This window comes from Podarcis liolepis, assembly GCF_965112155.1.
Source record: "Podarcis liolepis genome assembly, chromosome: 15".
NCBI classification, from domain to species: Eukaryota; Metazoa; Chordata; class Lepidosauria; order Squamata; family Lacertidae; genus Podarcis; species Podarcis liolepis.
In genome coordinates this window covers 31,063,930-31,089,564 of record NC_139566.1, presented here as the reverse complement: position 1 = coordinate 31,089,564, position 25,635 = coordinate 31,063,930, and the positions used below count along the sequence as shown (strand labels likewise).

At 44.7% G+C, this 25,635-nt stretch overlaps 2 protein-coding genes across 3 annotated transcripts in view; one reads left to right on the top strand and one right to left on the bottom strand.

The window, feature by feature from the left end:
• LOC310695090 (uncharacterized protein) overlaps positions 1–25,635 on the bottom strand; it is a 136,245-nt gene that overhangs the window by 30,431 nt on the left and 80,179 nt on the right. The window lies entirely within an intron of this gene.
• The window catches only part of SLC25A1 (solute carrier family 25 member 1), a 66,932-nt gene that overhangs the window by 18,420 nt on the left and 22,877 nt on the right, over positions 1–25,635 (top strand). The gene's annotated exons all lie outside the window — the stretch shown is intronic.

The following is a 25,635-nucleotide window of genomic DNA, read 5'->3' as shown; positions in this document are numbered from 1 at the left end:
ATAAAGCAAGATGAGCGCCGCAACCCCAGAGTCGGCCACGACTGGACCTAATGGTCAGGGGTCTCTCTACCTTTTATAATTACTTGGGATTTGAACTGTGCTCTCCCAGGTCCTCTTCTGGCACTCTAACCACTGCACCACACTGCCTGTTTGAACAGAATGGGCACCCTAGCTGGCTGAAATAGCCCCTGATCTGTGATGCTTGGTGCAACTGCAGAAACCTTTCACGTTCTGTGTGTTTTTCTCCCTCCCATGAGGACTTTGAACCCATCGATTTGGTTCTCGCAACGGGGCAAAAGTCCTGGACTCGAATCCCCTCTTCTGCAATCTCCGGGGCAGGCGATGAGTGGCGTTTGGACCGTGCGTGCTTAATCTTTAGCTCGGAGCCAAAGGAGAAACTGTGCTGAAGGTCACGGCCGGTTATATCTCATTGGCGGTGAAAAATGTCGCCTGAGATCATTGACACCAGAATTCCCCTTTCCCCTCCTTGACTGATCAGCGGTGGTTGGTTTTTTTTGCTTGTTTCAAAGCTGGCAGAAAGATTTCGCTTGGCTCCTTGTGGGTTGCTACCACAACCTGTTCCCATCCTATCATGTTGTCATAAGAATATAAGAGCTTGCAGGATCAGGCCAATGGCCCGTCTAGACCAGGATCCTGTTCTCACAGTGGCCAACCAGATGCCTATGGAAAGCTCAAAATCAAGACCCGAATACAAGAGCCCTCTTCCTTCCTGAGCAGTGTTCAAAATTCGCCAGTCGCATTTCGCACCTGGCTCTCGGCCACTTGGAACCAAGTGAGGATGCCAGGATGGCACTTGACATTTCCACCTCCTTGGAGGTGTGTGTTTGGGGATCCTTGGATTTTGCCGGCTTTCACACACTTAACAGAATTCTGTCTGTGATATTTTATCTGGGCAATGGGAATGAATGTGAGGAACCCAAAAGTCGTGTTGAAAAATACGACTTTCTAGGCAAAACTAGGCATTCTGTTTTGGCGACTATAACCCTGGATTCTTCTGCCAACCTAGCAGTTTGAAAGCACGTCAAAGTACAAGTAGATAAATAGGTACCGCTCTGGTGGGAAGGTAAACGGCGTTTCCGTGCGCTGCTCTGGTTCGCCAGAAGCGGCTTAGTCATGCTGGCCACATGACCTGGAAGCTGTACGCCGGCTCCCTTGGCCAATAAAGCGAGATGAGCACCGCAATCCCAGAGTCGTCCGCGACTGGACCTAATAGTCAGGGGTCCCTTTACCTAACCCTGGTTTAAGGAGCCATTGGGCACCTAGCTTATACAGTCATACCTCATGTTACGTCCGCTTCATGTTACGTTCTTTCAGGTTACGTCCCGCTGCAACCCGGAAGTACCGGAAAGGGTTACTTCCAGGTTTTGCCGCATGCGTAGAAGCGCAAAATGACGTCATGTGCAGAAGCGGTGAATTGCAAGCCGTGTGTGTGCAGACGCGCCACTGCGGGTTGCACTCTTTCCATGTTGCGAACGGGCCTCCGAAACGGATCCCGTTCACAACCAGAGGTACCACCGTATATCTGAGTTTGTAACGCTGTTCCTGAGGTTTCTGGCATCTGGCATTCAGAAGCACTGCTGCCTCTAACTGTGATGATGAGCCATTTGGAAAGCCAAAGAAAAGGGAGCTATTTGCCTCAGCTTGGAGCCGAAACAAAGGCAGAGTTTGAAGTAATATTATTATTATTATTTATTATTTATTGAATTTATATACCGCCCTATACCTGGGGGTCTTAGGGCGGCTCACAGAAAAGGTCAACATAAAAACTACAATATATATAATCAAAATAAAAACAACAACACAATAACACTACCCCCCCAAAAAAAGAGCCACATTTTAAAAGGGCATAGGATGTCAATCCAATCAACCAAAGGCCTGGTTAAAAAGGAATGTTTTTGCCTGGCGCCTAAAGGTGTATAATGAAGGTGCCAGGCAAATTTCCCTGGGGAGAGCATTCCACAGACAGGGAGCCACTGCAGAGAAGGCCCTGTTCTTGTGTTGCCACCCTCCGGACCTCTCGAGGAGGAGGGACACGAAGAAGGGCCTCTCAGGGTTTGGGCAGGTTCATATGGAAAGAGGCGGTCCTTCAGGTATTGTGGTAGAGTTGTAAAGTTGGCTATGTTGTGAGCTAGAGGTGTCAGGCTGTTAAAAGCGGCAAGCTGAAGAGAGAATCAGAGCAAGATGTCTGGTGTTTGCATGAATCCAAGGGTGTGGCTGTGGGAGAAGCAAGAGCCTCTTGGGGTGTTTTGCTGTGAACCCCTCCATTGTAGACTCAGGTTGTATAAATATACAAATATGTGTGCTGTGCCTCCTTCCCAAAAGGCCTGGAAGCCCGGGAACCTTGTACCGTTCAGAGATTGGGGTAGCAAAGTCCCCCTGCTCCCCCCAAAAGAACCTGGCTTTGGCCTGTTGTTCTCAGGATCAAAGTAAGGTGCCATTTTACTTTTAAAAACACAACAATACCCAACATGGAAGATTGGCAAATCCTAACGGTAGAATATCTGCAGCTAGCGAAGGCGACAGGAAGAGTAAGAAGCCAACCAAAACAAAAAGTCTATAAGGATCGGGGAATCTTTAAAGAATATTTAGAAAACTATGGAATAAAAGGAAAATCTTGGCAGAATTAGACTGATCCCTGTATTGTAGAAATTTAAGTTCGTAGGGAGGTAAAAAGAAATTATATAAGAAATATGTAACTGTGCAGTATAAAGTAATGGATAGATTACAGTGAGATTAATTGGAAGTCAGTTTTAAATTTCTTTTATATAAGTTTTATAATTGTGATCAGTATCAGGAGTATATATGATGATAATTATATTAATTTTCTTGTATCTTATAGTGTGGTGGTTTGTTTGATTCTTCTGTTATTTGTTTGTATGTTTGTTTACTTGTATGTATGTTTGTTTTTTCATAAATGTGTTTCTTTTAAATTAATAAAGATATTTATTTTTTAAAAAACAAAATAATAAAAATAAAAAGTGTGGCCTTTTCAGAACACTTTCTCTCAAATGCAAATCCCTGTTAATGCACAAAATGCTTAAGGGCTAAATGGTTCAACTTGAATCAGAGTAGAGTTTTAATTGCAGCGAAATCCCAGGGGAAAGCGCAGGGTGGAACCTTTGTATTAGCCCTGGGGGGTTTTGTTTGTTGTTCCAGGCATAAAAATGGCTCCAGTTGCCAGCCTCCCACAGTTAGTCCTTTTAATTTTCCTCTTGGAGGCTTGAAAAGGACCTCATGCCTGTTGCTGATGAGCTGGCAGCTGTGTAATTTCAGACTCTTAAAGGGAGGCAAAAAATGAGAATGGAGAGCAAAATCCCAGCCATGATTGAACACAGCCTTCCTAACCTGGTGCTCTCCAGATGTTCTGGACAACAGCAGCCACCAGCAGTGGATCTGTGCCCATTGAATTTTGAGGGTCAAAAATAAAACATTAAAGACATTTAGCAAATACAGTCATACCTAATGTTACGTCCGCTTCATGTTACATTCTTTCAGGTTACGTCCCGCGGCGACCCAGAAGTACCGGAAAGGGTTACTTCCGGGTTTTGCCGCTCGCGCATGCGCAGAAGCGCAAAATGACATCACGCACATGCGCAGAAGCAGCGAATCGCAACATGCACTTGCACAGACGCGCCGCTGCAGGTTGCGCTCTTTTCATGTTGCGAACGGGCCTCCGGAACGGATCCCGTTCACAACCAGAGGTACCACTGTACTCACCCCGACTCACAAACGCTGTACAGTGGTACCTTGGGTTACATACGCTTCAGGTTACAGACTAGGGTCTTGGTAAATCTCTCTACTGTTTTTGGAACACAATTTGTGGCGCCTTTTGTGCTTCAGCATGTCTTAGCCAGAGTTGGTGCTTTGCATGACTTTTTTATTTTCAGTTTTATAAGCTAAGTGCAGGGCTTTTGTGTTGTGTGTGTGTGTGTGTGTGTGTGTGTGCTTGCGGGGAGGGTGGCTGGAGGTTACAACAGAGCTTTTATGCAATTGCCAATCAGTATATCTCTCTCTCTCCTCTTTTCCACCTACCTACTTGTCTCTCGGCAAAGTGGCGAAGGTTCTCTGCAGGAGCCACTAATGGGGAAAGCTAAGAGCACCCTTGGGGTAAACGTTGAAGGGCTGGCTTTTTAATGCAGGCTGATGGCCACATTTCTTTCTCTTTTCCCCCCAATTTTTTTTATTCATTTTATAATACAAATAAAGCACACAAACAGAAAAACAAGAAATACAAACAAATTCTTGTCATATCCTCTTTTTTCTAAACATTGTTAAATGGGCTTCCCCAAGTCCCACCTATGTGATTTTCATATTACTTCATCTTTAGCAGTTTACATATACAGTGGTACTTGGCTTACATACGCTTCAGGTTACAAACGTTTCAGGTTACGGACTGCTAACCCAGAAATAGTGCTTCAGGTTAAGAACTTTGCTTCAGGATAAGAACAGAAATCGGGCTCTGGCGGCGCGGCAGCAGCAGGAGGCCCCATTAGCTAAAGTGGTGCTTCAGGTTAAGAACAGTTTAAGTTTAAGAACGGACCTCCGGAACGCATTAAGTACTTAACCCGAGGTACCACTGTATCATAGATTCTAACCATCTTTTTTTTAATCACACTTAAGATATCTTCACATTTTATCGCTTACAAATAATATTATTTTTAAATACACTATCTTCTAACCCTACAGCCTATATCCACTTCCAAAGCTCTTCTAAGATTTAAATATTAACATATTTTTTCAATTATTCCTTACACTTCTTCCAGTCTTCTTCCACCGTCTCTTCTCTCTGGTCTCGGAGTCTCCCGGTCAGTTTGGCAAGTTCCATATAGTCCATCATCTTCATCTGCCATTCTTCGATAGTTGGTAAATCTTGTTTCTTCCAATTCTTTGCTAGCAATATTCTCGCGGCTGTTGTGGCATACAGAAAAAAAGTAACATTCTGTTTTGGGGATTTCACCCCGATAGCCTGGGAGTACGCAGGCTAAGACCCTACCTGCTCGCGGACTGCCTTGCCAGAGTGGTGCATGCTCTAGTTATCTCCCGCTTGGACTACTGCAATGCGCTCTATGTGGGGCTACCTTTGAAGGTGACCTGGAAACTACAATTAATCCAGAATGTGGCAGCTAGACTGGTGACTGGGAGTGGCCGCTGAGACCATATAACACTGGTTCTGAGAGATCTGCATTGGCTCCCATTACGTTTCCGAGGACAATTCAAAGTGTTGGTGCTGACCTTTAAAGCCCTAAACGGCCTCGGTCCTGTATACCTGAAGGAGCGTCTCCACCCCCATCATCCAGCCCGGACACTGAGATCCAGCGCCGAGGGCCTTCTGGCGGTTCCCTCATTGCGAGAAGTGAGGTTACAGGGAACCAGACAGAGGGCCTTCTCGGTAGTGGCACCCGCCCTGTGGAACGCCCTCCCTTCAGATGTGAAGGAAATAAGCAGCTATCTTCTCTTTAAAAGACATCTGAAGGCAGCCCTGTTCAGGGAAGTTTTTAATATTTAATGCTGTATTGTTTTTAACACTTGATTGGAAGCCACCCAGAGTGGTTGGGGAAACTCAGCCAGATGGGCGGGGTATAAATAAATTATTATTATTATTATTATTATTATTATTATTATTATTATTATTATTATTATTATTTCTTAGGGGCCTTCTGTAGTTGTTTCATGTCGGAGTGCGCAAGCTTATTGGTTCCACTGGTCAGATCCTTCTCAGGATTGGCCTCCTGGGCCAAATTTGACAGGTGGGTGTGTTTTCGCTGACCGGGACTTCAAATTACCTTGCAGTAGCGCACTGCTCAGAGGAAGGGTCTGTCCCCGTCCCCTGCCTTCATTTCAGCACGGGGCATAAGAAAGCTGCCTCGTAGTGCGTCAGACCATCGGCCCACCTCACTCAGTATTGTCTGCACTGGCCGGCAGCAGCTGTTCAGGGGTCTCTCTCCCAGCCCTACCTGCAGAGGCCAGGGATTGAACCGTGCATGGAAATCGCTCTAATCTCAAGAAGCAGTTTGCATCCAAATCCCTTTGGTAAAATGGAGTTTCCCACCTAGTGGGAGATTTTGGGCAAACCCCTTCCCGAATCGTGGCCGGCAGCCAAACTGAGCAGGATTTCACCCCTTGCCCATTAGCTAACAAGCAGGGATTTAAAACCGGCTGCATTGTAGGTTCTCGACCCCTGTGGGTGCAATCTTTCTTTCTTTCTTTCTTTCTTTCTTTCTTTCTTTCTTTCTTTCTTTCTTTCTCTCTCTCTCTCTCTCTCTCTCTGTGTGTGTGTGTGTGTGTGTGTGAGAGAGAGAGAGAGAGAGAGAGAGAGAGAGAGAGAGAGACCTTTTAAAAAACCTTATATCAGGGGTCAGCAAACTTTTTCAGCCGTGGGCCAGACCTTGGGGGGGGGGGCAGACTATATTTTTTCCCCGGGGGGAAATGATCGAATTCCTATGCCCCACAAATAACCCAGAGATGCTGAAATACACTCAGAGTCGCAAAGTGATTTCATGCTCTTTATTCAGCTCATAGTGGTGAGGAGGAATGAATGAAAGTCCCCTCACAGTATCTGCTTTATATACATTATTTACACAATGGGCTGCACATGATTGGCTAATTCCGGAATTCTACTGTAAGCCAATCAGGTTGTGGATTCACTTCTATCTGGAGCAGGATTGGGTGGTTCCTGCCAACCAATCATACTGCTGCATTGTTCTAGGACCAATCAGACTGCTGCATTTTGGATCCTATTGTTCTAGGACCAATCAGACGGCTGCAGTTTGGATCCTATTCAACTCAGTACATAACAGATGCATTTTAAATAAAAGCACACATTCTACTCATGTAAAAACACCAGGCAGGCCCCACAAATAACCCAGAGATGCATGTTAAATCAAAGGACACATTCTACTCATGTCAAAACACACTGATTCCCAGGCCGTCCGTGGGCCCGACTGAGAAGGCGATTGGGCCGCATCCGGCCCCGGGGCCTTAGTTTGCCTACCCCTGCCTTAAACAATAATTCTCATTTAAACTTTCCCATTAAGACTGATACCTTGTCCCATTAAACTTTAATTAGTTTAATGGTTAGCACATGTCCAGTGCGCTTCCGATGCCACAATGTCCCATTACAGCAGAGCATTTCGCACAGCGGCTCAAGAAGGGCTGGAGAGTCAGCATCTTTTCAATAAAGGAATCTTGGAGCAAGCGGTTTGGAACTCAAATAAAAGGTTTATTTACACAAAACAAAAAACCCTGGTGAAGAATCACACATTTCAGCAAACACGCCCCAAAAGAAAAGGAAGGGGGGAAGGGGCAAACACACTAGTGAGTTGACTATTTATACAAACTCACATTCCAGGAAGCTTAACGACCTCCAGCTGCTCAGTGACTAGAGCGTCTTGATTAGAGCTTCTTAACCCTTTAATACCAACACCCCCTCTCGCTCGTAACACTGAGCTATACCAACCTTAATTCAAATTTAAACCTGAACAGAAACATTTATGAGATTGCGGACTCAAAGCTTTTGTAAAACCGTCTGCGAGATTTTCTTGGCTTGGACAATACTTTAGTTCAATTAAACCTTGTTTTACAGTTTGGCATACATTCTGATAACGGATATCCAAGTGTTTTGTGTGTGCCTTGAACTGACCTGATTTAGCTAGTTTAATACAAGGTTGATTGTCTTCCCACACTCTGATAGGTAGGGAACATTCTCCAAACAATTCTTGTACCAGTTGCTTATAAAATTCCAGTTCTCTACATACATCTGATAATGCATTGAACTCAGATTCAGTTGAACTTAAAGCTATAAGTGATTGTTTTCTTGATCTCCAACCAATTAGTGCATTTCCAAATTTTATCGCCATTCCTGACACTGATTTTCTATCTGGTCCAGCATCAGCCCAACTGCTGTCGGCCCAACATTCAAGTTGTGTGCTGCCCTCTGCTGATAGTTTTAAGCGAAACGTTTTGGTAGTTTGGAGATACCTTAAAACTCTTTTTACTCCTTGCCAAGCATGCATTGATGGTTTTTCAGCTTGTCTACACAGCATGTTGACAGCATATGTTATATCGGGCCGAGTCCACTGTGCAATGTGGAGTAGACTGCCTATCGCTGACTGGTAAACCCCGGGATTACTGAACTCTGCCTGTTGCTCAGTTTGAGCATCCTTTGTGTAACTTAACTCCATTGGGGTTTTAACACCAGCACAGTTGTCCATTTTAAACCTTTCCAGCAACTGCTGGATCTTAGCTTCTTGGCTGAGCCAATAGTTCCCATCTTCATCTTGCTGAATTTTAACTCCTAGATAAACAGATACATTGCCTAGTGATTTTATCTGAAACCTTTCTCCAAGCTTTGTGGCAAATTGTTGTGCAAGTTTATCGTCCTTTCCACTGTATAATAAATCGTCAACAAATATCAAGACTGCTTCTTGTCCACATCCCGAGCTTTTTAGATAAAGACACGCATCTGCTGCGCTCTTTCTGAACCCCATGCTCTCTAGAGCATCGTTTAAGCAGGAATTCCAATTACGGGCCGACTGTTTCAACCCATAAATGGATTTGTGTAGGCGCCAGACCTGGTTTGGCTTGTCTCCTTCAAAACCTGGTGGTGGCGTCATATAGACTTCCTCCTGTAAGTCTGCATTTAAATAAGCCACATTGACATCAAAATGAAACAGCTTATTTCCCTTCTTAGCTGAAGAGGCTAAAAGCATTCTTAATGACTCCGATCTTGAAGTAGGGGCATAGATTTGAGAATAGTGAACTCCTTTGCGCTGCGAAAACCCTTTTGCAACTAGTCGGGCTTTATATTGCAACTCCTCAGTAGTTGTGGGCTTTAAACGATATACCCATCGACAACCTACAGCTTGTTGCCCTTCTGGAAGCTCTGTACTTGTAAACACACCGAGAGACTTCATTGAAGCTATCTCTTTTTCCATTGCTTCCTGCCACTTTGCGGCTTCTGAGCTTGGAAGCTGTTGTACCTCTACATAGCTATCTGGCTCACACTGTGCCATATTTACGTATACACTTGTCACCTTAAACCGCTCTGGCGGCTTGCCCTTTGTGGCACGTTTTGACCTGTGCAATTGCTCCTCTTGTGCCCCCTCTGACCGTTGGCTGTCAGAATCTGTCTCAGACTTTATGTCTGGACATGCCTCTAGGGATAAAGACCTGCGTTTAGATACCTCCCTTGGGCTTGGTGTTGCAGGCGACCTGCTTCGCTTTTGCTGTCTGCTAGGCCTAATGACTGGCGATGTTGGAGCACTCCTAGATTCTGGCTTTTCTACCTTAGGAGAAGAACCTTGTGCCTGGTCAGAATCTGCATCTGAACCATGTGCACCGTCCCCTTCTGGCTCATCACCCTCTGGACTTTCTTTCTCAGCATAAATGCCCAAATCATCTCTCAAAATGTCAGGGTTAGCATGTAAGTGAGTCCATCCGGATTGCTCACAAAATTCAGCGCTCCTACTGAGGACCACTCTTGTAGTATCCCCATCTGGGTTCACGAACCTCCAAGATTTGGCGTGTGGTTCGTACCCACAAAAGATGAGTTTCCTAGCCCTTGGACTTCCCTTTTTCCTTAACGCTTTTGGGATAAGTACATAGGCTTGAGATCCAAACACCCGAAAGTAATTAACTTTGGGCCTCTTCCCATATAAAGCAAAATATGGTGTAGTATCAATTACCGAATTATACACTCGGTTCAGAACATGAGTAGCCGTCTTCCAGGCTTCCGCCCAGTAACTTTGAGGAAGTTTAGCATCAAACAACATAGAGTTTGCCAACTCTTGCAGAACCCTGTTTTTGCGTTCAGCCACACCTCCTTCTTGGGGGGAATAAGGTGTAGACAGACGATGCTTAATTCCCTTTTTCTTAAAGAAATTCTGCAACACAGACCCGGTAAATTCTGACCCTCTGTCTGTCTGAAAAGCAAGAACTCTAGTACCGAATTCAAGTTCTACTGCATGAACCCAATTTTTAACTGTTTCTGCAGTATCTGCTTTTGTTTTGAGAGGAAAAAACCATGTAACCTTTGTTTTGTCATCTGAGAGACACAGTGCATACCTCGAACCTCCCATGCTAGCAACAGGCATTGGGCCACATAGGTCCATATGCACAAGTTGGAATACTTTGTCAGATTTCCTATTTGAACTGGGATAGCTGCATCTATGAACCTTCGCCCTTTTGCATGCAGTACAATCCAAATACTTAGTACACTTGTTCAATTTGCACCCTTCTGATAATTCAGGTTGTCTTTTAACATACTGAAAATTAATATGTCCCAAACGGCGATGCCATAAATGAACACAAGAATTATGGGTAGGCGAGTTCACACAACCAGCATGAACCTGTTCAACTTCATCTGGACTTGTCTCAAAATAATATAACCCATCTCTGCATTCCACCTGCAAAAGAGATATGTTATTCTTTGAAATAGTGCAAACCCCATTTTCAAACACAGTTTTAAACCCATTTCTATCAAGTTCTGACACAGACAAAATACACCCCTTCATTCCCTTTAGCACGTAGGCATCAATTTCTGTTTGCAAACACTTCAAAAACACTATGCCTACGGTCTCTAAGGAACGTTTAGTTGAATCTGCCATTGTCACAACTTTAAGGGTTTGCAAATGTCTGCAATTCTGCAAACGGACACTAGATGGCGCCACCAGGTGGTGAGATGCACCACTGTCGATCAACCAGCGTAGATTGCTGCCTTGGCCACGCCCTTGCATCAACACCATTGCTGAAGCCATGTGCTGTGTGCTGTGGGAGTAGCCACGACCTCCTCCTCTTCTTCGACGTCCCCTGGAACTCCTTGTCGGGTAACTAGGGGTAACGGCCTTGGTGCTGTCTTGACCAGGTTCACGTGTACAATTCCTGATTAAATGGGAAGAGGAACCACAGCGAAAACAGTGTCTAGCTGCAAAAGCATTTACTGTGTTCTCAAACTCAGCATCCCCACTCTTAGGCACAGCATAACTCCCCTTTGAAGACAAACCTCTTTCTCTTTGCCTTTTATCCTGTTCATCTGCAAGTCGAGAAGAAATGTATTCAAGGGTTAATTCAGATGAAGGCATAGCTTCCAAAGTTAAAGCTAGAGTCTCATAGCTTTTATCAAGAGAAGACAACAATATGTATGACTGCTGCTCCATAGAGAAAGCAATGCCCAGCTGTCTTAGTTGATTAAAGGCAGACACCATTTTGGCAATATGTTCTTTCACACACGCTCCCGGTTGGAGACGTAAATCAAACAAACATCTTGTAGCATGGATCTTGGCCCCTGCAGTGTTTCTGGAATTTAGCCGCTGCAGAACCGTCCAGACCTCATGCGTGTTCTTTAACTCAGAAACATAAGGCATTTGCTCTGGTCCCACTGCCAAAACTAGTAGACCTTGGGCTTTCCTGTCGCGTTTCTGAGAAGCTGCCGCTGCTGCTTTGTCTTCTGCAGACGCGTCTGCAGCTGTCTGTAAAGGCGGTGCTTCAGTACAACTCCACAACTCCTTTGCTTGCAACCAAACCCTTACTCTAGCCTTCCAATCTTGCCAATTTTTCCCATTGAGTCGCGTAAATGGGACAGTAAAACTTTCCTGGGACTCTGCCATCCTCCGTGGGGCTTAGGAATGATACTCACAGACCTGTAGACCGTCTCCCAGCTGCTGAGGTGGCTCCTCGAGGAATAAGACGTCTTCCAGCGAGTACAAACTGCGCAGTGCCTCTTTAAAACTTTTCCTAGGCACGTTGCAGGACTCAAGCTGCTTTGAAGGCTTTCGTTGTCAGCAACCGCTTCTGTCTTCGCTCCAGTCCTTTCATAAATCACTCTGAACTGCACTCCTTATCTCCTTCTTGACGTACAAACATCCATAACCTGTCCCATTAAACTTTAATTAGTTTAATGGTTAGCACATGTCCAGTGCGCTTCCGATGCCACAATGTCCCATTACAGCAGAGCATTTCGCACAGCGGCTCAAGAAGGGCTGGAGAGTCAGCATCTTTTCAATAAAGGAATCTTGGAGCAAGCGGTTTGGAACTCAAATAAAAGGTTTATTTACACAAAACAAAAAACCCTGGTGAAGAATCACACATTTCAGCAAACACGCCCCAAAAGAAAAGGAAGGGGGGAAGGGGCAAACACACTAGTGAGTTGACTATTTATACAAACTCACATTCCAGGAAGCTTAACGACCTCCAGCTGCTCAGTGACTAGAGCGTCTTGATTAGAGCTTCTTAACCCTTTAATACCAACATACCTTTCGGGGAGAAACTCTTGCCATTGTTTTATTTTTAGCTGAGTTTTTGAAACCACGGGCTCATTCCGGACCTAACCTCTGGGTCCACCACACACACACACACACACACACACACACCGGTTTTAGCCAAATCATGACCCCCTCCATAATAGTCATTTCAGGTGGAAACATCATGAAAGGCCAGGGGGTCAGTCCCCCTCTGCCTGTCTCCTCTGCCAATCACATTTCAGAACATGTCCTACGGTTTCATAGGCGGCCCTCCAGACCTCTGGTCTGGCCCTTGAAATTTTGCTCCGTTTGTCCCTTGAGATGTGTGATGGTGTAGAAATGATCCTACACTATAAAGTTTAAAAAAATAAGAGTAATTGCTCCGATCACTTTTGTCTCCTGCCCTGCCCATCACTTGTATTCGGCCCCCGGATGCTTGCTGAGAAGCGATGTGGCCCCTGAGTTGCAATAATATTCCTCTACTGCTGTGTTAGTGGACCAAACCTTCCCACTTGGGTTTTTTGTGGATAGTTAGATCACTGCAGATGGTGACAGCAGTCATGAAATTAAAAGACGCCTGCTTCTTGGGAGAAAAGAGATGGCAAACCTAGACAGTATCTTAAAAAGCAAAGACATCACCTTGCCAGCAAAGGTCCATATAATTAAAGCTATGGTTCTCCCAGTAGTGATGTATGGAAGTGAGAGCCAGACAATAAAGAAGGCTGATCGCCGAAGAATTGATGCTCTTGAATTGTGGTGCTGGAGGAGACTCTTGAGAGTTCCATGGACTGCAAGATCAAACCTATCCATTCTTGAGGAAATCAGCCCTGAGTGCTCACTGGAAGGACAGATCCTAAAGCTGAGGCTCCAATACTTTGGCCACCTCATGAGAAGAGAAGTCTCCCTGGAAATGTTGGGAAAGATGGAGGGCACAAGGAGAAGGGGACGACAGAGGACGAGATGGTTGGACATTGTTCTTGAAGCTACCAACATGAGTTTGACCAAACTGTGGGAGGCAGTGGAAGACAGGAGTGCCTGGCGTGCTCTGGTCCATGGGGTCACAAAGAGTCGGACACGACTAAACGACTAAACAACAACAACAACAAGCAGGAAATGTTGGAGGCAAGGAAGTGGTTTTCTCCATGAAAATTCTGGTACAATCTTTTTTTATTCAGTTTTACACTACACATTTAAATTCAAACATTAGACATCACCATCAGCATTTAGGATTCCCTTACTTCTTAGATCCCTTCCACCCTTCCATGGTTTCCATATTCAATCTTTTTCAACTGCATTACATATTTTCTCTGTTTTTCTTAAATCATCCATTTTTACCTTAGTTTTTAGTACATTACAAGCGTTACTCAAATCCTGCCCAAAGTTTTTAGCTGTTTACAGTGTTCTCTTAAGTAAATTTTCGCCATTTCATGGACTTCTCCACGAAAATTCTGGTGTCCTCTGAGACGTATTCCTTGCGAGTTGCTCTTGGCCACCACTTTTTAAAAATAAAATAAAATAAAATAAAATAAAATAAATAAATAATAATAATAATAATAATAATAATAAAAAAACAATAAAATAATAAAAATAATAAAATATATAATAAAATAATAATAAAATAAAATAAAATATATCCATGCTGCTAGCTCTCATGACTGCAGAGGCAGGCTTTGAAAACTGGGGCTGAAGTCTCTGCATAGGAATCGCTTCCCCTGTGCTGGTTGTTTCCAAGTTCACACGGCAGCTCTGCCAGCTGGAAAACGATTGCCAAATCTTGGCGCTTCAGAAGAACCTCTCCTCCGTGCGCGAGGGGCAAGGTGCCGCAGTTGTGCTAAGAGTCTTCCGAGTGGCGGGCACAGTGCCCAGCTGAATCATGTCACGCCCTGTATAATCCCTTGCTTGAAGGAAGGAACGGCTTTTCACCTACCCAAAGCTCCCTGCTTACACAGCTGAGATTTGAACAAGCCGGTTTTCAGCTGAGAAGACCTGGGGGCCTAGCTCTCCCCTCCCCTCTATTTTGGGGGAAGCTTGCTTATTTTGAAGTTCACAAGATTTCTACCCCTTGCAGTTATTTTATTTGTCAGATTTACAGCCGCCGCCACCACTCCTGGTGGTTTTCAATCGTTTATTTGATTAAGGTTTATGGAGAAAAATACAAAACTTAATATCTTTCTCTTTTTTTACCCAAACGAAGATTTTGATCCAGATCTGTGGTTCCCAATGTGGGGCACAGACCCCACAATTTGATTTTAAGGGGAGCAATTTGATTTTTAAGCGGGGCAATTCGAGAATGAGTTATTAACAGTGAATGGCCTTTTAGGCTTCCTCCATGTGACTAGGAGTTCACTTTTTGAATAATAAGAATTATATGTCACCTGGTCATCTCTAAAAGAAATATAAAATGTCAGTTCTGGTGGTTTTCTCCGCTTTCTAGGAAGTACCGTATTTTTCGCTCTATAACACGCACTCGACCATAACACGCACGTAGTTTTTAGAGGAGGAAAATCCGTAGGCATGCCACCCGTAGGCATTCGCTCCATAACACGCACAGACATTTCCCCTTACTTTCTAGGAGGAAAAAAGTGAGTGTTATGGTGCAAAAAATACGGTAATCTAAAAGGTTCCTGTGCAGAAGGAATGGGGAACCTTAGACCCACCCCCCCCCAAGCTAGTGCTGGAGCCCCAGCTCCCATCATCTTGTTGGCAGTGTAGCAGGGACCATTCAGTTTAATTCTGTTAGTGCTAAAGTCAGCTAGCCCAAAGGTGGGAACTGGTTGAAGCATTGCTTAGCAACCAAGCTGTGCAGCCCAATATTCACTGAGGCAGCACGTGATTGGCTGTGTCGTTCTGAGGTTAGTTTTCCCTCTGTATATTTGATTGACTGTCTGCCTGCTATGTGTAAGGCCTGAAGGTAAGGCAGACAATATTTCTCCCTTTCTCCTCAAATAATACAGTGGTACCTCGCAAGACGAATGCCTCGCAAGACGGAAAACTCACAAAACGAAAGGGTTTTTGGTTTTTTTACTTGCTTCGCAAGACGGTTTTCCCTATGGGCTTGCTTCGCAAGACGGAAACGTCTTGCAAGTTTGTTTCCTTTTTCTTAAAACCGTTAATACAGTTGCAACTTGACTTCGAGGAGCAACTCATAGCACGCGGTGTGGTAGCCTTTTTTGAGGTTTTTGAAGACTTTGGTGATTTTTGAAGCTTTTCCAAAACTTTTCCGACACCGTGCTTCGCAAGACGAAAAAAACCGCAAGACGAATTAATTTCGTCTTGCGAGGCACCACTGTAAAATATTTTTGTTCAGTTTGTGGAGAACACACACACACACACACACTAGCTTGATAGATCAGGGATGGGGAGTCTGAGGCCTGAAGACTAAATGCCCCTCCCCATGCCTCTTTTTCTGGACTCCATCTATGCTGTTTAATTGACTTTGCTAACACAGCCCTGATTGCTGGCCATACAGGTTGGGGCGGATGGTAGTTAAGAGACCAATAGCATCTGGAACGCCATAGATTCCCTACCTTTGTTATACAGGCTGGGACAACAATTGTTCTTGGCTCTTGATTTATTCTCAAGGTCATCTTGGGCTCCATCCCTACACAAAATATTTTAAGCAGGTGCTAAATAACTGGGCGATATATCAATAATACCATCCAAAAACAGTTTGAAGTCCATATAGTCATAGCGGTTTCATAATTTCTGACCTGGCTATTGATCACAAAGCACGATGGGTGAAAACCCCACACACAGGGGGAAAACCCCCCGCTATAAATAAGTCATAAATTAAATCATTATAACAAAAGAAAAAGAAAAAAAACTCTATGTAAAATCGCATAGAAAAGTTTTTTGCTCTGCAGCGCCACCTGGTGTTGCATGTTTATAACACATTCTAAACATGTTGTTTTTTGACTAATGTAGCTGAGTCCTGTGTGCGTGCGCTGTGCAAAAATTACAACATGGGGAAAACCATGAAACCAGCTAATGCTTCTCTCGATTCCTGCAGCCCCTGTTAACTCAACCGGATCAGCTTTCCCCAGCCTCACGAAGGGGGGTGGGTGGGTGGGCAGTGAACCACAAGAGCAGGCGCCGGCAAAAATCACAGTGCAGGAAAAGGCATTGCGATATATCAGTATACAGTGGTATCTCAGATTAAGTGCTTAATTCGTTCCGGAGGTCCGTTCTTAACCTGAAACTGTTCTTAACCTGGAGCACCACTTTAGCTAATGGGGCCTCCTGCTGCCGCCGCTCCACCGGAGCACGATTTCTGTTCTTATCCTGAAGCAAAGTTCTTAACCCGAGGTACTATTTCTGGGTTAGCGGAGTCTGTAACCTGAAGCGTATGTAACCCGAGGTACCACTGTACTGTGATATTCCTAGGATTTTTAATCCTTTAAGCACTTCTGCCTAGTCCGTGCCTACGTTCTCCTTTGGTTACCAAAATAAAAATAAATAAATAAGCACTTCTCCGGTTGTGCATACACAGCCAGTCGAAGATGGAGTGAACTGTGGTCCTGGAATCCACATATTCAGACCACTTACACTCATCAGTCTGGGATTTGAACTAAGATTTACTGAACCGGGATAGAGCTCTGTTGCAAGAAGCATTTGCTCAAGGCTGGGCTGTGTTGCCATAGTTGAGTTTCGGGCTTCCTGGGGTATTGCATCCCGAAGAGTCAGCCTGAAGAAAGATCCTTTTGTTCAGCCCACTCTGTGCAAGGCAGGGTTCAGCGGTTTCTTTCTTGGGGGAGCGGAGAGTTGCTGAACAGCAGCCCTGGAGGACAGCAACACAATAGGGAAAGATTTAGCGGCTTAAAGTCAAAACCACCCATTGTTTCAGCCAAGCAGTGCTAAGGTCCGCCTGGGGCACACGCATTCTCATGTGTCAGCCTGAGCAGAATGTTAAGTGGCCTTTCCCCTTAAAAAAGAGCTAGAGGAAGATTCTAGTCCTCATGGGACAAAAGGACCAAATTACATGGGAACATGAGAGGGAGTCCAGCTCAGTACTGGCAACAGCTCTCCAGAGTAACAGACGGGGATATTTCAAGGCTTGAAGTAGGGATGTTCTTTTGGGAGGGAGAGGCATAGCTGTCAACTTACAGATTTGAAAATAAAGGACCAACAGCCTTGAAAATAAGGGACCAGCAGCCAAAATAAGGGACCTGCAGCCTCACCTGTTCCAGGCACTCCAGTCTTCCTGTCTTCCTGCAGTCTGGTCAAACTCAGGCTGGTAGCTTCGAGAACACTGTCCAACCAACTTTGTAACCAGAGGTTCAACTGAATAGAATCTGAATCACATGCACCACAAGGCCTATGCAGCCTCAACTTAAGATGGCTCCCCGGCCTGGCTTTGCACTGCAAAGTTTGCAGCAGCACGTGCAACAAAATGGCATCCAGCATTCAAAAAACCCCTCAGCTTGCATTAACTAGCCACACACAAGGCATGCAAGCTCCACCCCCCAGTCGTTCTTAGACTTCTTATTGGGTGAGCAACACAGCCAAGCAACACAGTTGGAGCCTCCCTCCTCCCTGGCCGGCAGGCAGGGAGGGAGAGGAGCTGCTTCCTTTGAAATTTAAGGGACATCATTTAAGGGACATCCATCAATAAGGGACATGGCGCTGGAATAAGGGACTGTCCCTTCAAATAAGGGACACTTGACAGCTATGGGGAGAGGATAATTTTTATTAGATTTTATTGTTGTTGCTGTTTAGTCGTTTAGTCGTGTCCGACTCTTCGTGACCCCCTGGACCAGAGCACGCCAGGCACTCCTGTCTTCCACTGCCTCCCGCAGTTTGGTCAAACTCATGCTGGTAGCTTCGAGAACACTATCCAACCATCTCGTCCTCTGTCGTCCCCTTCTCCTTGTGCCCTCCATCTTTCCCAACATCAGGGTCTTTTCCAGGGAGTCTTCTCTTCTCATGAGGTAGCCAAAGTATTGGAGCCTCAGCTTCAGGATCTGTCCTTCCAGTGAGCACTCAGGGCTGATTTCCTTCAGAATGGAGAGGTTTGATCTTCTTGCAGTCCATGGGACTCTCAAGAGTCTCCTCCAGCACCATAATTCAAAAGCATCAATTCTTCGGTGATCAGCCTTCTTCATGGTCCAGCTCTCACTTCCATACATCACTACAAGGATTATTATCAAATATCTTTTTGTTGTCCAGACTAAAACACTAACCTAGATAAAATAAATACATAGATCCAGAGGGAAAGAAAAAAAAAAGAAGGGGAGGGAAAGAAAGAGAAATAAAGAGAGATAGAAGAAAGATTAAAAGAGAGAGACATGGGTCCAACTGCGACCAAATGGAGATCTCTGGATGCTGAGTTGGTGATTGACATCTCCATCTGACTGGCCCCTCCAGCTTTCTTAAGCAGAAAAGCTAATTTATTGCATCTACAGCCCATCTTTTTCGACAAGGAGCCCATGGTTCCTCAGCTCCTTCCTCAGTTAATCGCTGCAACGACTCTGTGAGGTAGGCCAGGAGGCTGTGACTGACTCCATGGTTCCCCCAGGAACTTCATGACCAAGTGGGGATTTGAACCCTCGGCTCCCAGGTCCTAGTCTGACACTCTAACCACTATCCCACACTGCCTTCCCAGAATACTTCTGCTATGGGGCAGCTGTATAAAGTAGGCAGATAAATATATGGAAAGCAAAATGTCACTTAGTGAAGGATCTGAAATATTTTCCTAGAAGCTTGAAATTGTTTCTGTTCTGATTTGTTTTATTTGATGTTTTAATATGCTTTGAGGTTTGTTCTTTAAAATATAAAGCGGTATAGGAATGAAGTAATAATGACTATAATAATAATAGACTTCATTGGAAAAAATGGCACAGAACAGGGGTAGCCAACATGGTGCCCTTGAGATATTATCGGAACATTGTTAGACTTCAGTTGGTTTTATTTTGGGTGGTTACGTTGGTTGTTTTAATGTGTTGCAAACCGTTTTGAGATTTCCCCCACCCTTTAAAATACAAAGCTGTCTAGAAATGAAAGGAATAATAATAACAACAACAACTATTATTTATTATTATTAATTTCACTGCAAAAAAATTAAATAAATGGGTGGCTAGACCATTCCGTTGTGGCGACCGTAACCTAGGTTTAATGTGCCATTTGACGATAAGCTTTATATATCTGGGTTTCTAGCACCGTATTGGAGGGTTTGAAGAATCTTGCTTCTGTGTTGTGAGAAGTAACTGAGCTGGCAAACTCCCAAAGTCCAGCCTTTTATATTTCCCTCCGTCAGACAGCGGGAACAAGGGCCAAGTTGGATCAATGCAGGGGGGTTTTCCCCCAACCCGAAAATAATAGAGAGGCCTCACTTTGGAGCCCTGTTGCCTTTTTAAGAATGGAAGACCCTTTTGAAAGCAGGCACAATCTTTTGCTAGACCGGGTCAAGGAGATGAGAGAGCTCCCAGGCTTGGGGGGCGTGAGAAGAATCTGGAGGAGGAATGGATGCTGTTTTATTCTGAGTGCACCCAGAACTAGTTTATCAGGTAACAGGATAAGCGGCCAGAAACAAGCATTCAAATAGACTTGATTCAGTCCCTGCCCTGTAGAAAATCTCTCTAGTGAGAGGCGCTTTGAAATCTTGTTGCTCTAAAAAACACACAACACGTTCCATTCAGCAGAGATTTAAGGTTAGGGCAGCTAGTTGGCCTAATTCACAGGGGACCATCGTCCTTTTAAAGTGCTGCCCGGTTTAAAGACTTTTGAAAAATTAAATATTGTTATCATTCCTGTTCTGTGTTCCTGCAGTTTTTTTTCTTTTTCTTTTTTGCATTTGACTTTGTTCTGCGATATTTTTTGGGTGTCGTTCAGAGATTTCTTTCAATTATGAATCAATATATATATACAGTGGTACCTCGGGTTAAGTACTTAATTCGTTCTGGAGGTCCGTTCTTAACCTGAAACTGTTCTTAACCTGAAACACCACTTTAGTTAATGGGGCCTCCCGCTGCCGCTGCACCGCTGGAGCACAATTTCTGTTCTCATCCTGAAGCAAAGTTCTTTTTTTATATATAAAATATTTATTAAAGGTTTTAAACAATATAACACCATACACATACACAACCCAAAAACAATAAAAGACACCATCACCAAAATGAGAAAATACATACAGAACAAGAAAATCATATAAAATACATACAACATAGTTAGATTTCATAGACCAAGTTTCCATAACCCTCTTTTCTGACTCCCTCACATCTCCCTTTCCTGTGTTCCCATTTGCAAAATCATGTTCAGCAATACTTCACCTTCTCTCAAAACTTGTTTTAAATTGTACATTTCAACTATTATGTCTCCAATTTTACCCTTTGTTATCAAATATTTAACTGAAGCAAAGTTCTTAACCCGAGGTACTATTTCTGGGTTAGCGAAATCTGTAACCTGAAGTGTATGTAACCTGAGGTACCACTGTATATATAAATTAATGTAATAATAGTTCTTTTAATTAGGTGATTCATAAATAATTAAAAAGTGTCCTGGGGCACAGTGGGCTCCCCCCTTTTCCTTTTTTTAAATGATGGTGTTGTGTTTTGTGTAAACAGCTTAGGGATTTCACACGTTAAGCGGCGTGCGAATATTGTAAATAAATTAAAAGCGATCTCGCTTGCGTTTCCATGCCTGCGCCAGGATTCTGGGAAATGTAGTTTGTTCAGAGTGCAGAAATTTGGCATGCAACCCGCTGTCCCCTTCACAGAGCTAAAATTCACAGCGTGGTTTCCATTTCTGTGGAAATTGTAGGTCTTTATTGGGACTAGGTGATCTCCCAACAACTTTTAGCGCCCTGGACAAAACTCTACGGTTCCCAGGGTTCTTGGAGGGAGGCTGTGGCTGTTTGAAGTGGTATGATGCTGCTTTGAATATTCAGATGGGGGCCTCTTTCTGCCATCTGTAGCCACCTGAAATTCTCATTTCTGTTAACTGGCCATCTCTGGGATAGATCAGCTGGAAGAGCATGAGACACAGAATCTCAGGGTTTTGGATTCGAGACTCACATTGGGCAAAGGAATGAGGAATGAATGAATCTTCATTTTCATCAGCCATCAGCCATAGCAATAAAATAACAGTACAATATACAAAGAATAGAAATAAAAAGTCAATTATATAGAATACAATTTGGGGTTTTGAATCAATAGTCAAGCAGTGGATCTTATTCTGATTGCCCCAGCTAAAAACCTTGCAACCTTTGCTGTCCCCTGCTCATCTTGATCTGCCAAGAGAACGGACACTGTGGCAGTGGCTGGGCGACCCGGAATGGACAATAAAAGAGGGGCAATAACCTCATTCCTCAAATCTTTATAAAGAGTGCAAGCCAGCAGGGCATGCGCCACCGATTCAGTACTGCCATCTCCACAGGGACATAAGCGTTTTTCGTGTGAAATCTGTTGGAATCGTCCCTAAAGTACAGCCAAGGGCAATACATTCAATCTCGAGAGAGTAAAAGTGTGCCTATATTTTGGAATTGCTAGGTGATGCAGAGAGGGTGCCAGAGAGTCAAAATGGGAAGGTGCAAAATAGTCATACCACGGGCAAAATTTCCTTATTGTGGCCAAGTTGTTCTGACGCTCGATAACATTTAGGCGCTGACAAATTAGACTGTTTGCTTTACTAAAACCCAAAGTGAGCAGCTGTTTTGGTGATAAACCACAAGAGTGAAGTTTTTGATAGACAGTTTTAATCCAGGCGCTCTTGCGACAATCTTGCAGCACTAGGGATATTAGACCGGGGGGGGGATCTAAGTTTAGGTGAAGCTAATAGTTAGGTGTCCTACGCCAGATCCACATTGGGCAAAAGATCCCTGCATTGCATTGTCCACATTGGGCAAAAGATCCCTTCCAACTCTGCAGTTCTATAATTTTTCCACCCACCCACCCCTGCTAAAAATCTTTCAACGGTTGTCAAAGTCTGGTGCCGGAACAATCTGTGGCGCTTTCAGTGCTGAAAGCCAGTCCCGGGGGCCAATTCCTCATTTAATCGAATTTTCAGCATGCATGGAATATTTCCCCCTTGCGGGCCTGCCGACAGCTTTGTCATCATCGTGAGACTTGAAAGCCTGCTCAGCTGATGCAAATCCTGTTTCCTCCTAATTTCCTGGCCTGGGCGTTGACTGGGCATGCTCCTGTCCCAGCCAATGGCAACGGACAAATGTCTCGTGCTGAGTCATGCTTGGGTGGTGCGTTCCTCTTGGTGAATGATAGTAGGGGAAAGAATGACTCGGCCAGTTGACAGGGTCAGGACGTGAAGGCGGATTTCCATAGCCAGAGAGGGAGGTCAGGTTTCAGGAAGGTCTCTCTGTGTGGGCCAACCAGCTGGAGATTAAAAATATAGCACATCAAAGCTGTTCACATGCATAGGCTGCTGGACGCGCCTGGTTTTTGGAGCATGACTGTGCTTAAAAGTTATGAGGAGAGCTGTTTTCTTGCTGCTGAGAGCCAGTGGGGTCTAGCAGTCAGAGTTTTGCACTGGGGGTGGCAAAAGAGCCAGATTCAAATCCGCACGCAGCCATGGAGCTCACTGGGCCAGTCTTGGACGAAATAATAATAATAATAATTTATTATTTATACCCCGCCCATCTGGGTTTCCCCTGCCAGTCTGGGCGGCTTCCAACAGAACACAGAAGAACATTAACAACATTAACAACTTTCCTGAACAGGGCTGCCTTCAGATGTCTTCTAAAAGTCAGATAGTTGTTTATTTCCTTGACATCTGGTGGGAGGGTGTTCCACAGGGCAGGCACCACTACCGAGAAGGCCCTCTGCCTGGTTCCCTGTAACCTCACATCTCACAGTGAGGGAACCACCAGAAGGCCCTCAGATTTTGACCTCAGTATCCGGGCTGAACGATGGGGGTGGAAACACTCCTTCAGGTATACTGGGCCGAGGCCGTTTAGGGCTTTAAAGGTCAGCACCAACACTTTGAATTATGCTCGGAAACGTACTGGGAGCCAATGTAGGTCTTTCAGGACCGGTGTTCTATGGCCTTGGCGGCCACTCCCAGTCACCAGTCTAGCTGCTGCATTCTGGATTAATTGCAGTTTCCGGGTCACCTTCAAAGGTAGCCCCACATAGAGAGCATTGCATAGTCCAAGCGGGAGATAACCAGAGCATGCACCACTCTGGCAAGACAGTCCACGGGCAGGTAGGGTCTCAGCCTGCGTACCAGATGGAGGTAGTAGAAAGCTGCCCTGGACACAGAATTGACCTGTGCCTCCATGGACAGCTGTGAGTCCAAAATGACTCCCAGGCTGCGCACCTGGTCCTTCAGGGGCACAGTTACCCCATTCAGGACCAGGGAGTACTCTACACCTGCCCACCCCCTGTCCCCCAAAAACAGTACTTCTGTCTTGTCAGGATTCAACCTCAATCTGTTAGAATCATAGAATCATAGAGTTGGAAGAGACCACAAGGGCCATCGAGTCCAACCCCCTGCCAAGCAGGAAACACCATCAGAGCACTCCTGACATATGGTTGTCAAGCCTCTGCTTAAAGACCTCCAAAGTAGGAGACTCCACCACACTCCTTGGCAGCAAATTCCACTGTCGAACAGCTCTTACTGTCAGGAAGTTCTTTCTAATGTTTAGGTGGAATTTTCTTTCTTGTAGTTTGGATCCATTGCTCCGTGTCCGCTTCTCTGGAGCAGCAGAAAACAACCTTTCTCCCTCCTCTATGTGACATCCTTTTAGCCGCCATCCATTCTCTAGACAACCACTCTCTTTCTCTCTCCATGTCACTACAGGATGATATTCTTGGCTAATGTGTTTTGCAATCCTGTCTGATGTTTGCTTGCGAAATCTGGAAGTTTTGAGCAGGGGAGAGGTTGGGTTAGGTTAGAGGCGGCTGAAATGATAGCTGATCACAAAGGATAGAAAATGCCTGGCAGCAGCTTACAACATCTGTCTCATTAAGTGTTCTGCAACTAATGAGGATTAATGCACACTGGAAGCCTATAAAATGAATGAGGGATCCTTTTTTCTTTCCAACCACAGTGCGGTTCCCAGAGTGACATAAGAGTCAATCCCCCTTCAGGGGAAACTCTGGGGAATTGTAGCTTTGTGAGAGAACTAGGGGTCTCCTAAAAACAATAAGCGCTGAAGCTCACAGGGTCTCCTCAGGCCAGTCACTTTCTCTCAGCCTAACCTACCTCAAAGGGTTCTTGTGAGTATAAAATGAAGAAGAAGAGGAAAGCTGGGATATAAATGTAAATGCAGTGGGATCTCAGTTTTTGAGTGTCTCGGAAGCTGGACGTTTCAGTTTTTGAACGCCGAAAACCCGGAAGTAATTGCTTCCGTTTTCAAACGCGCCTCGGAAGTTGAATGGCTTCTGAGGCGCATTTCTCAATTTTCTCAATTGAATTTTCCAACCACCCATTGCACCTCGGTTGTTGAACATTTCGGAAGTCAAACGGTCTTCCAGAATGGATTACGTTCAACAAGTAAGCTTCCACTGTATCAATAAATAAATGTGAGGGTTGAGAGGACTGAGTGTTCCTTCACAGAAGTTTGGAGAAAAGGGTTGTCACAGAAAAGAGTTCTAGCCTAGCAGTCTCCCTGACATGCTAGATTTCTGTGTGCAGATTTTTGTTGTTGTTGTTGTTGTTCTGGGGGAGGAGTCCATTATGTTGATCACCCACTTGCAGTTTCCAATGGGATATCCCAGATTGGGTATTGCTACCTTCAGGAAGTATTCAGCTGAACCCAATATTGCCTTATTCATTTAATGTGGGAGTGTTTGAACTTCTCAGTGTTTTCTACATCTGATTTTCCACCGTGAGGACAGGATACCAGACTAGATGGGCCTTTGGCCTGATCCAGCTGGGCTCTTCTTATGTTATGTCCTTGCAAAACCATATCGTCTTGGTTTATATTCTCAAATAATTTGTGAACTTGGGCATGGATGCAATTTCCAATTCTTTATCATACAACGGTGGCACTTTGACACCATTGTGGTTACTGGGGAGCTCAGGAGCCAAGATGACAAGAACAGTGGTGCCTTGCAAGACGAAAAGAATCCGTTCTGTGATTCTCTTCGTCTAGCGGTTTTTTCGTCTTGCGAAGCAAGCCCATTGACGGATTAGCGGATTAGCGCTATTAGCGGCTTTTAGCGGCTTATCGGCTGATCGGATCAGCTGATAAGCGGCTTAGCGGCTTAGAAAAAGGGGGGGAACCCGCAGGAACTCGCAAGGCATTGTCGTCTTGCGAAGCAAGCCCATAGGAAATTCGTTTTGCGAAGCACCTCCAAAACGGAAAACCCTTTTGTCTAGCGGGTTTTCCGTCTTGCGAGGCATTCGTCTTGCGGGGCACCACTGAACTTTAAAAAAGAATGGAAGAAGTTCATAATTTATATACAAGATCATTGTAAGCAGGTTA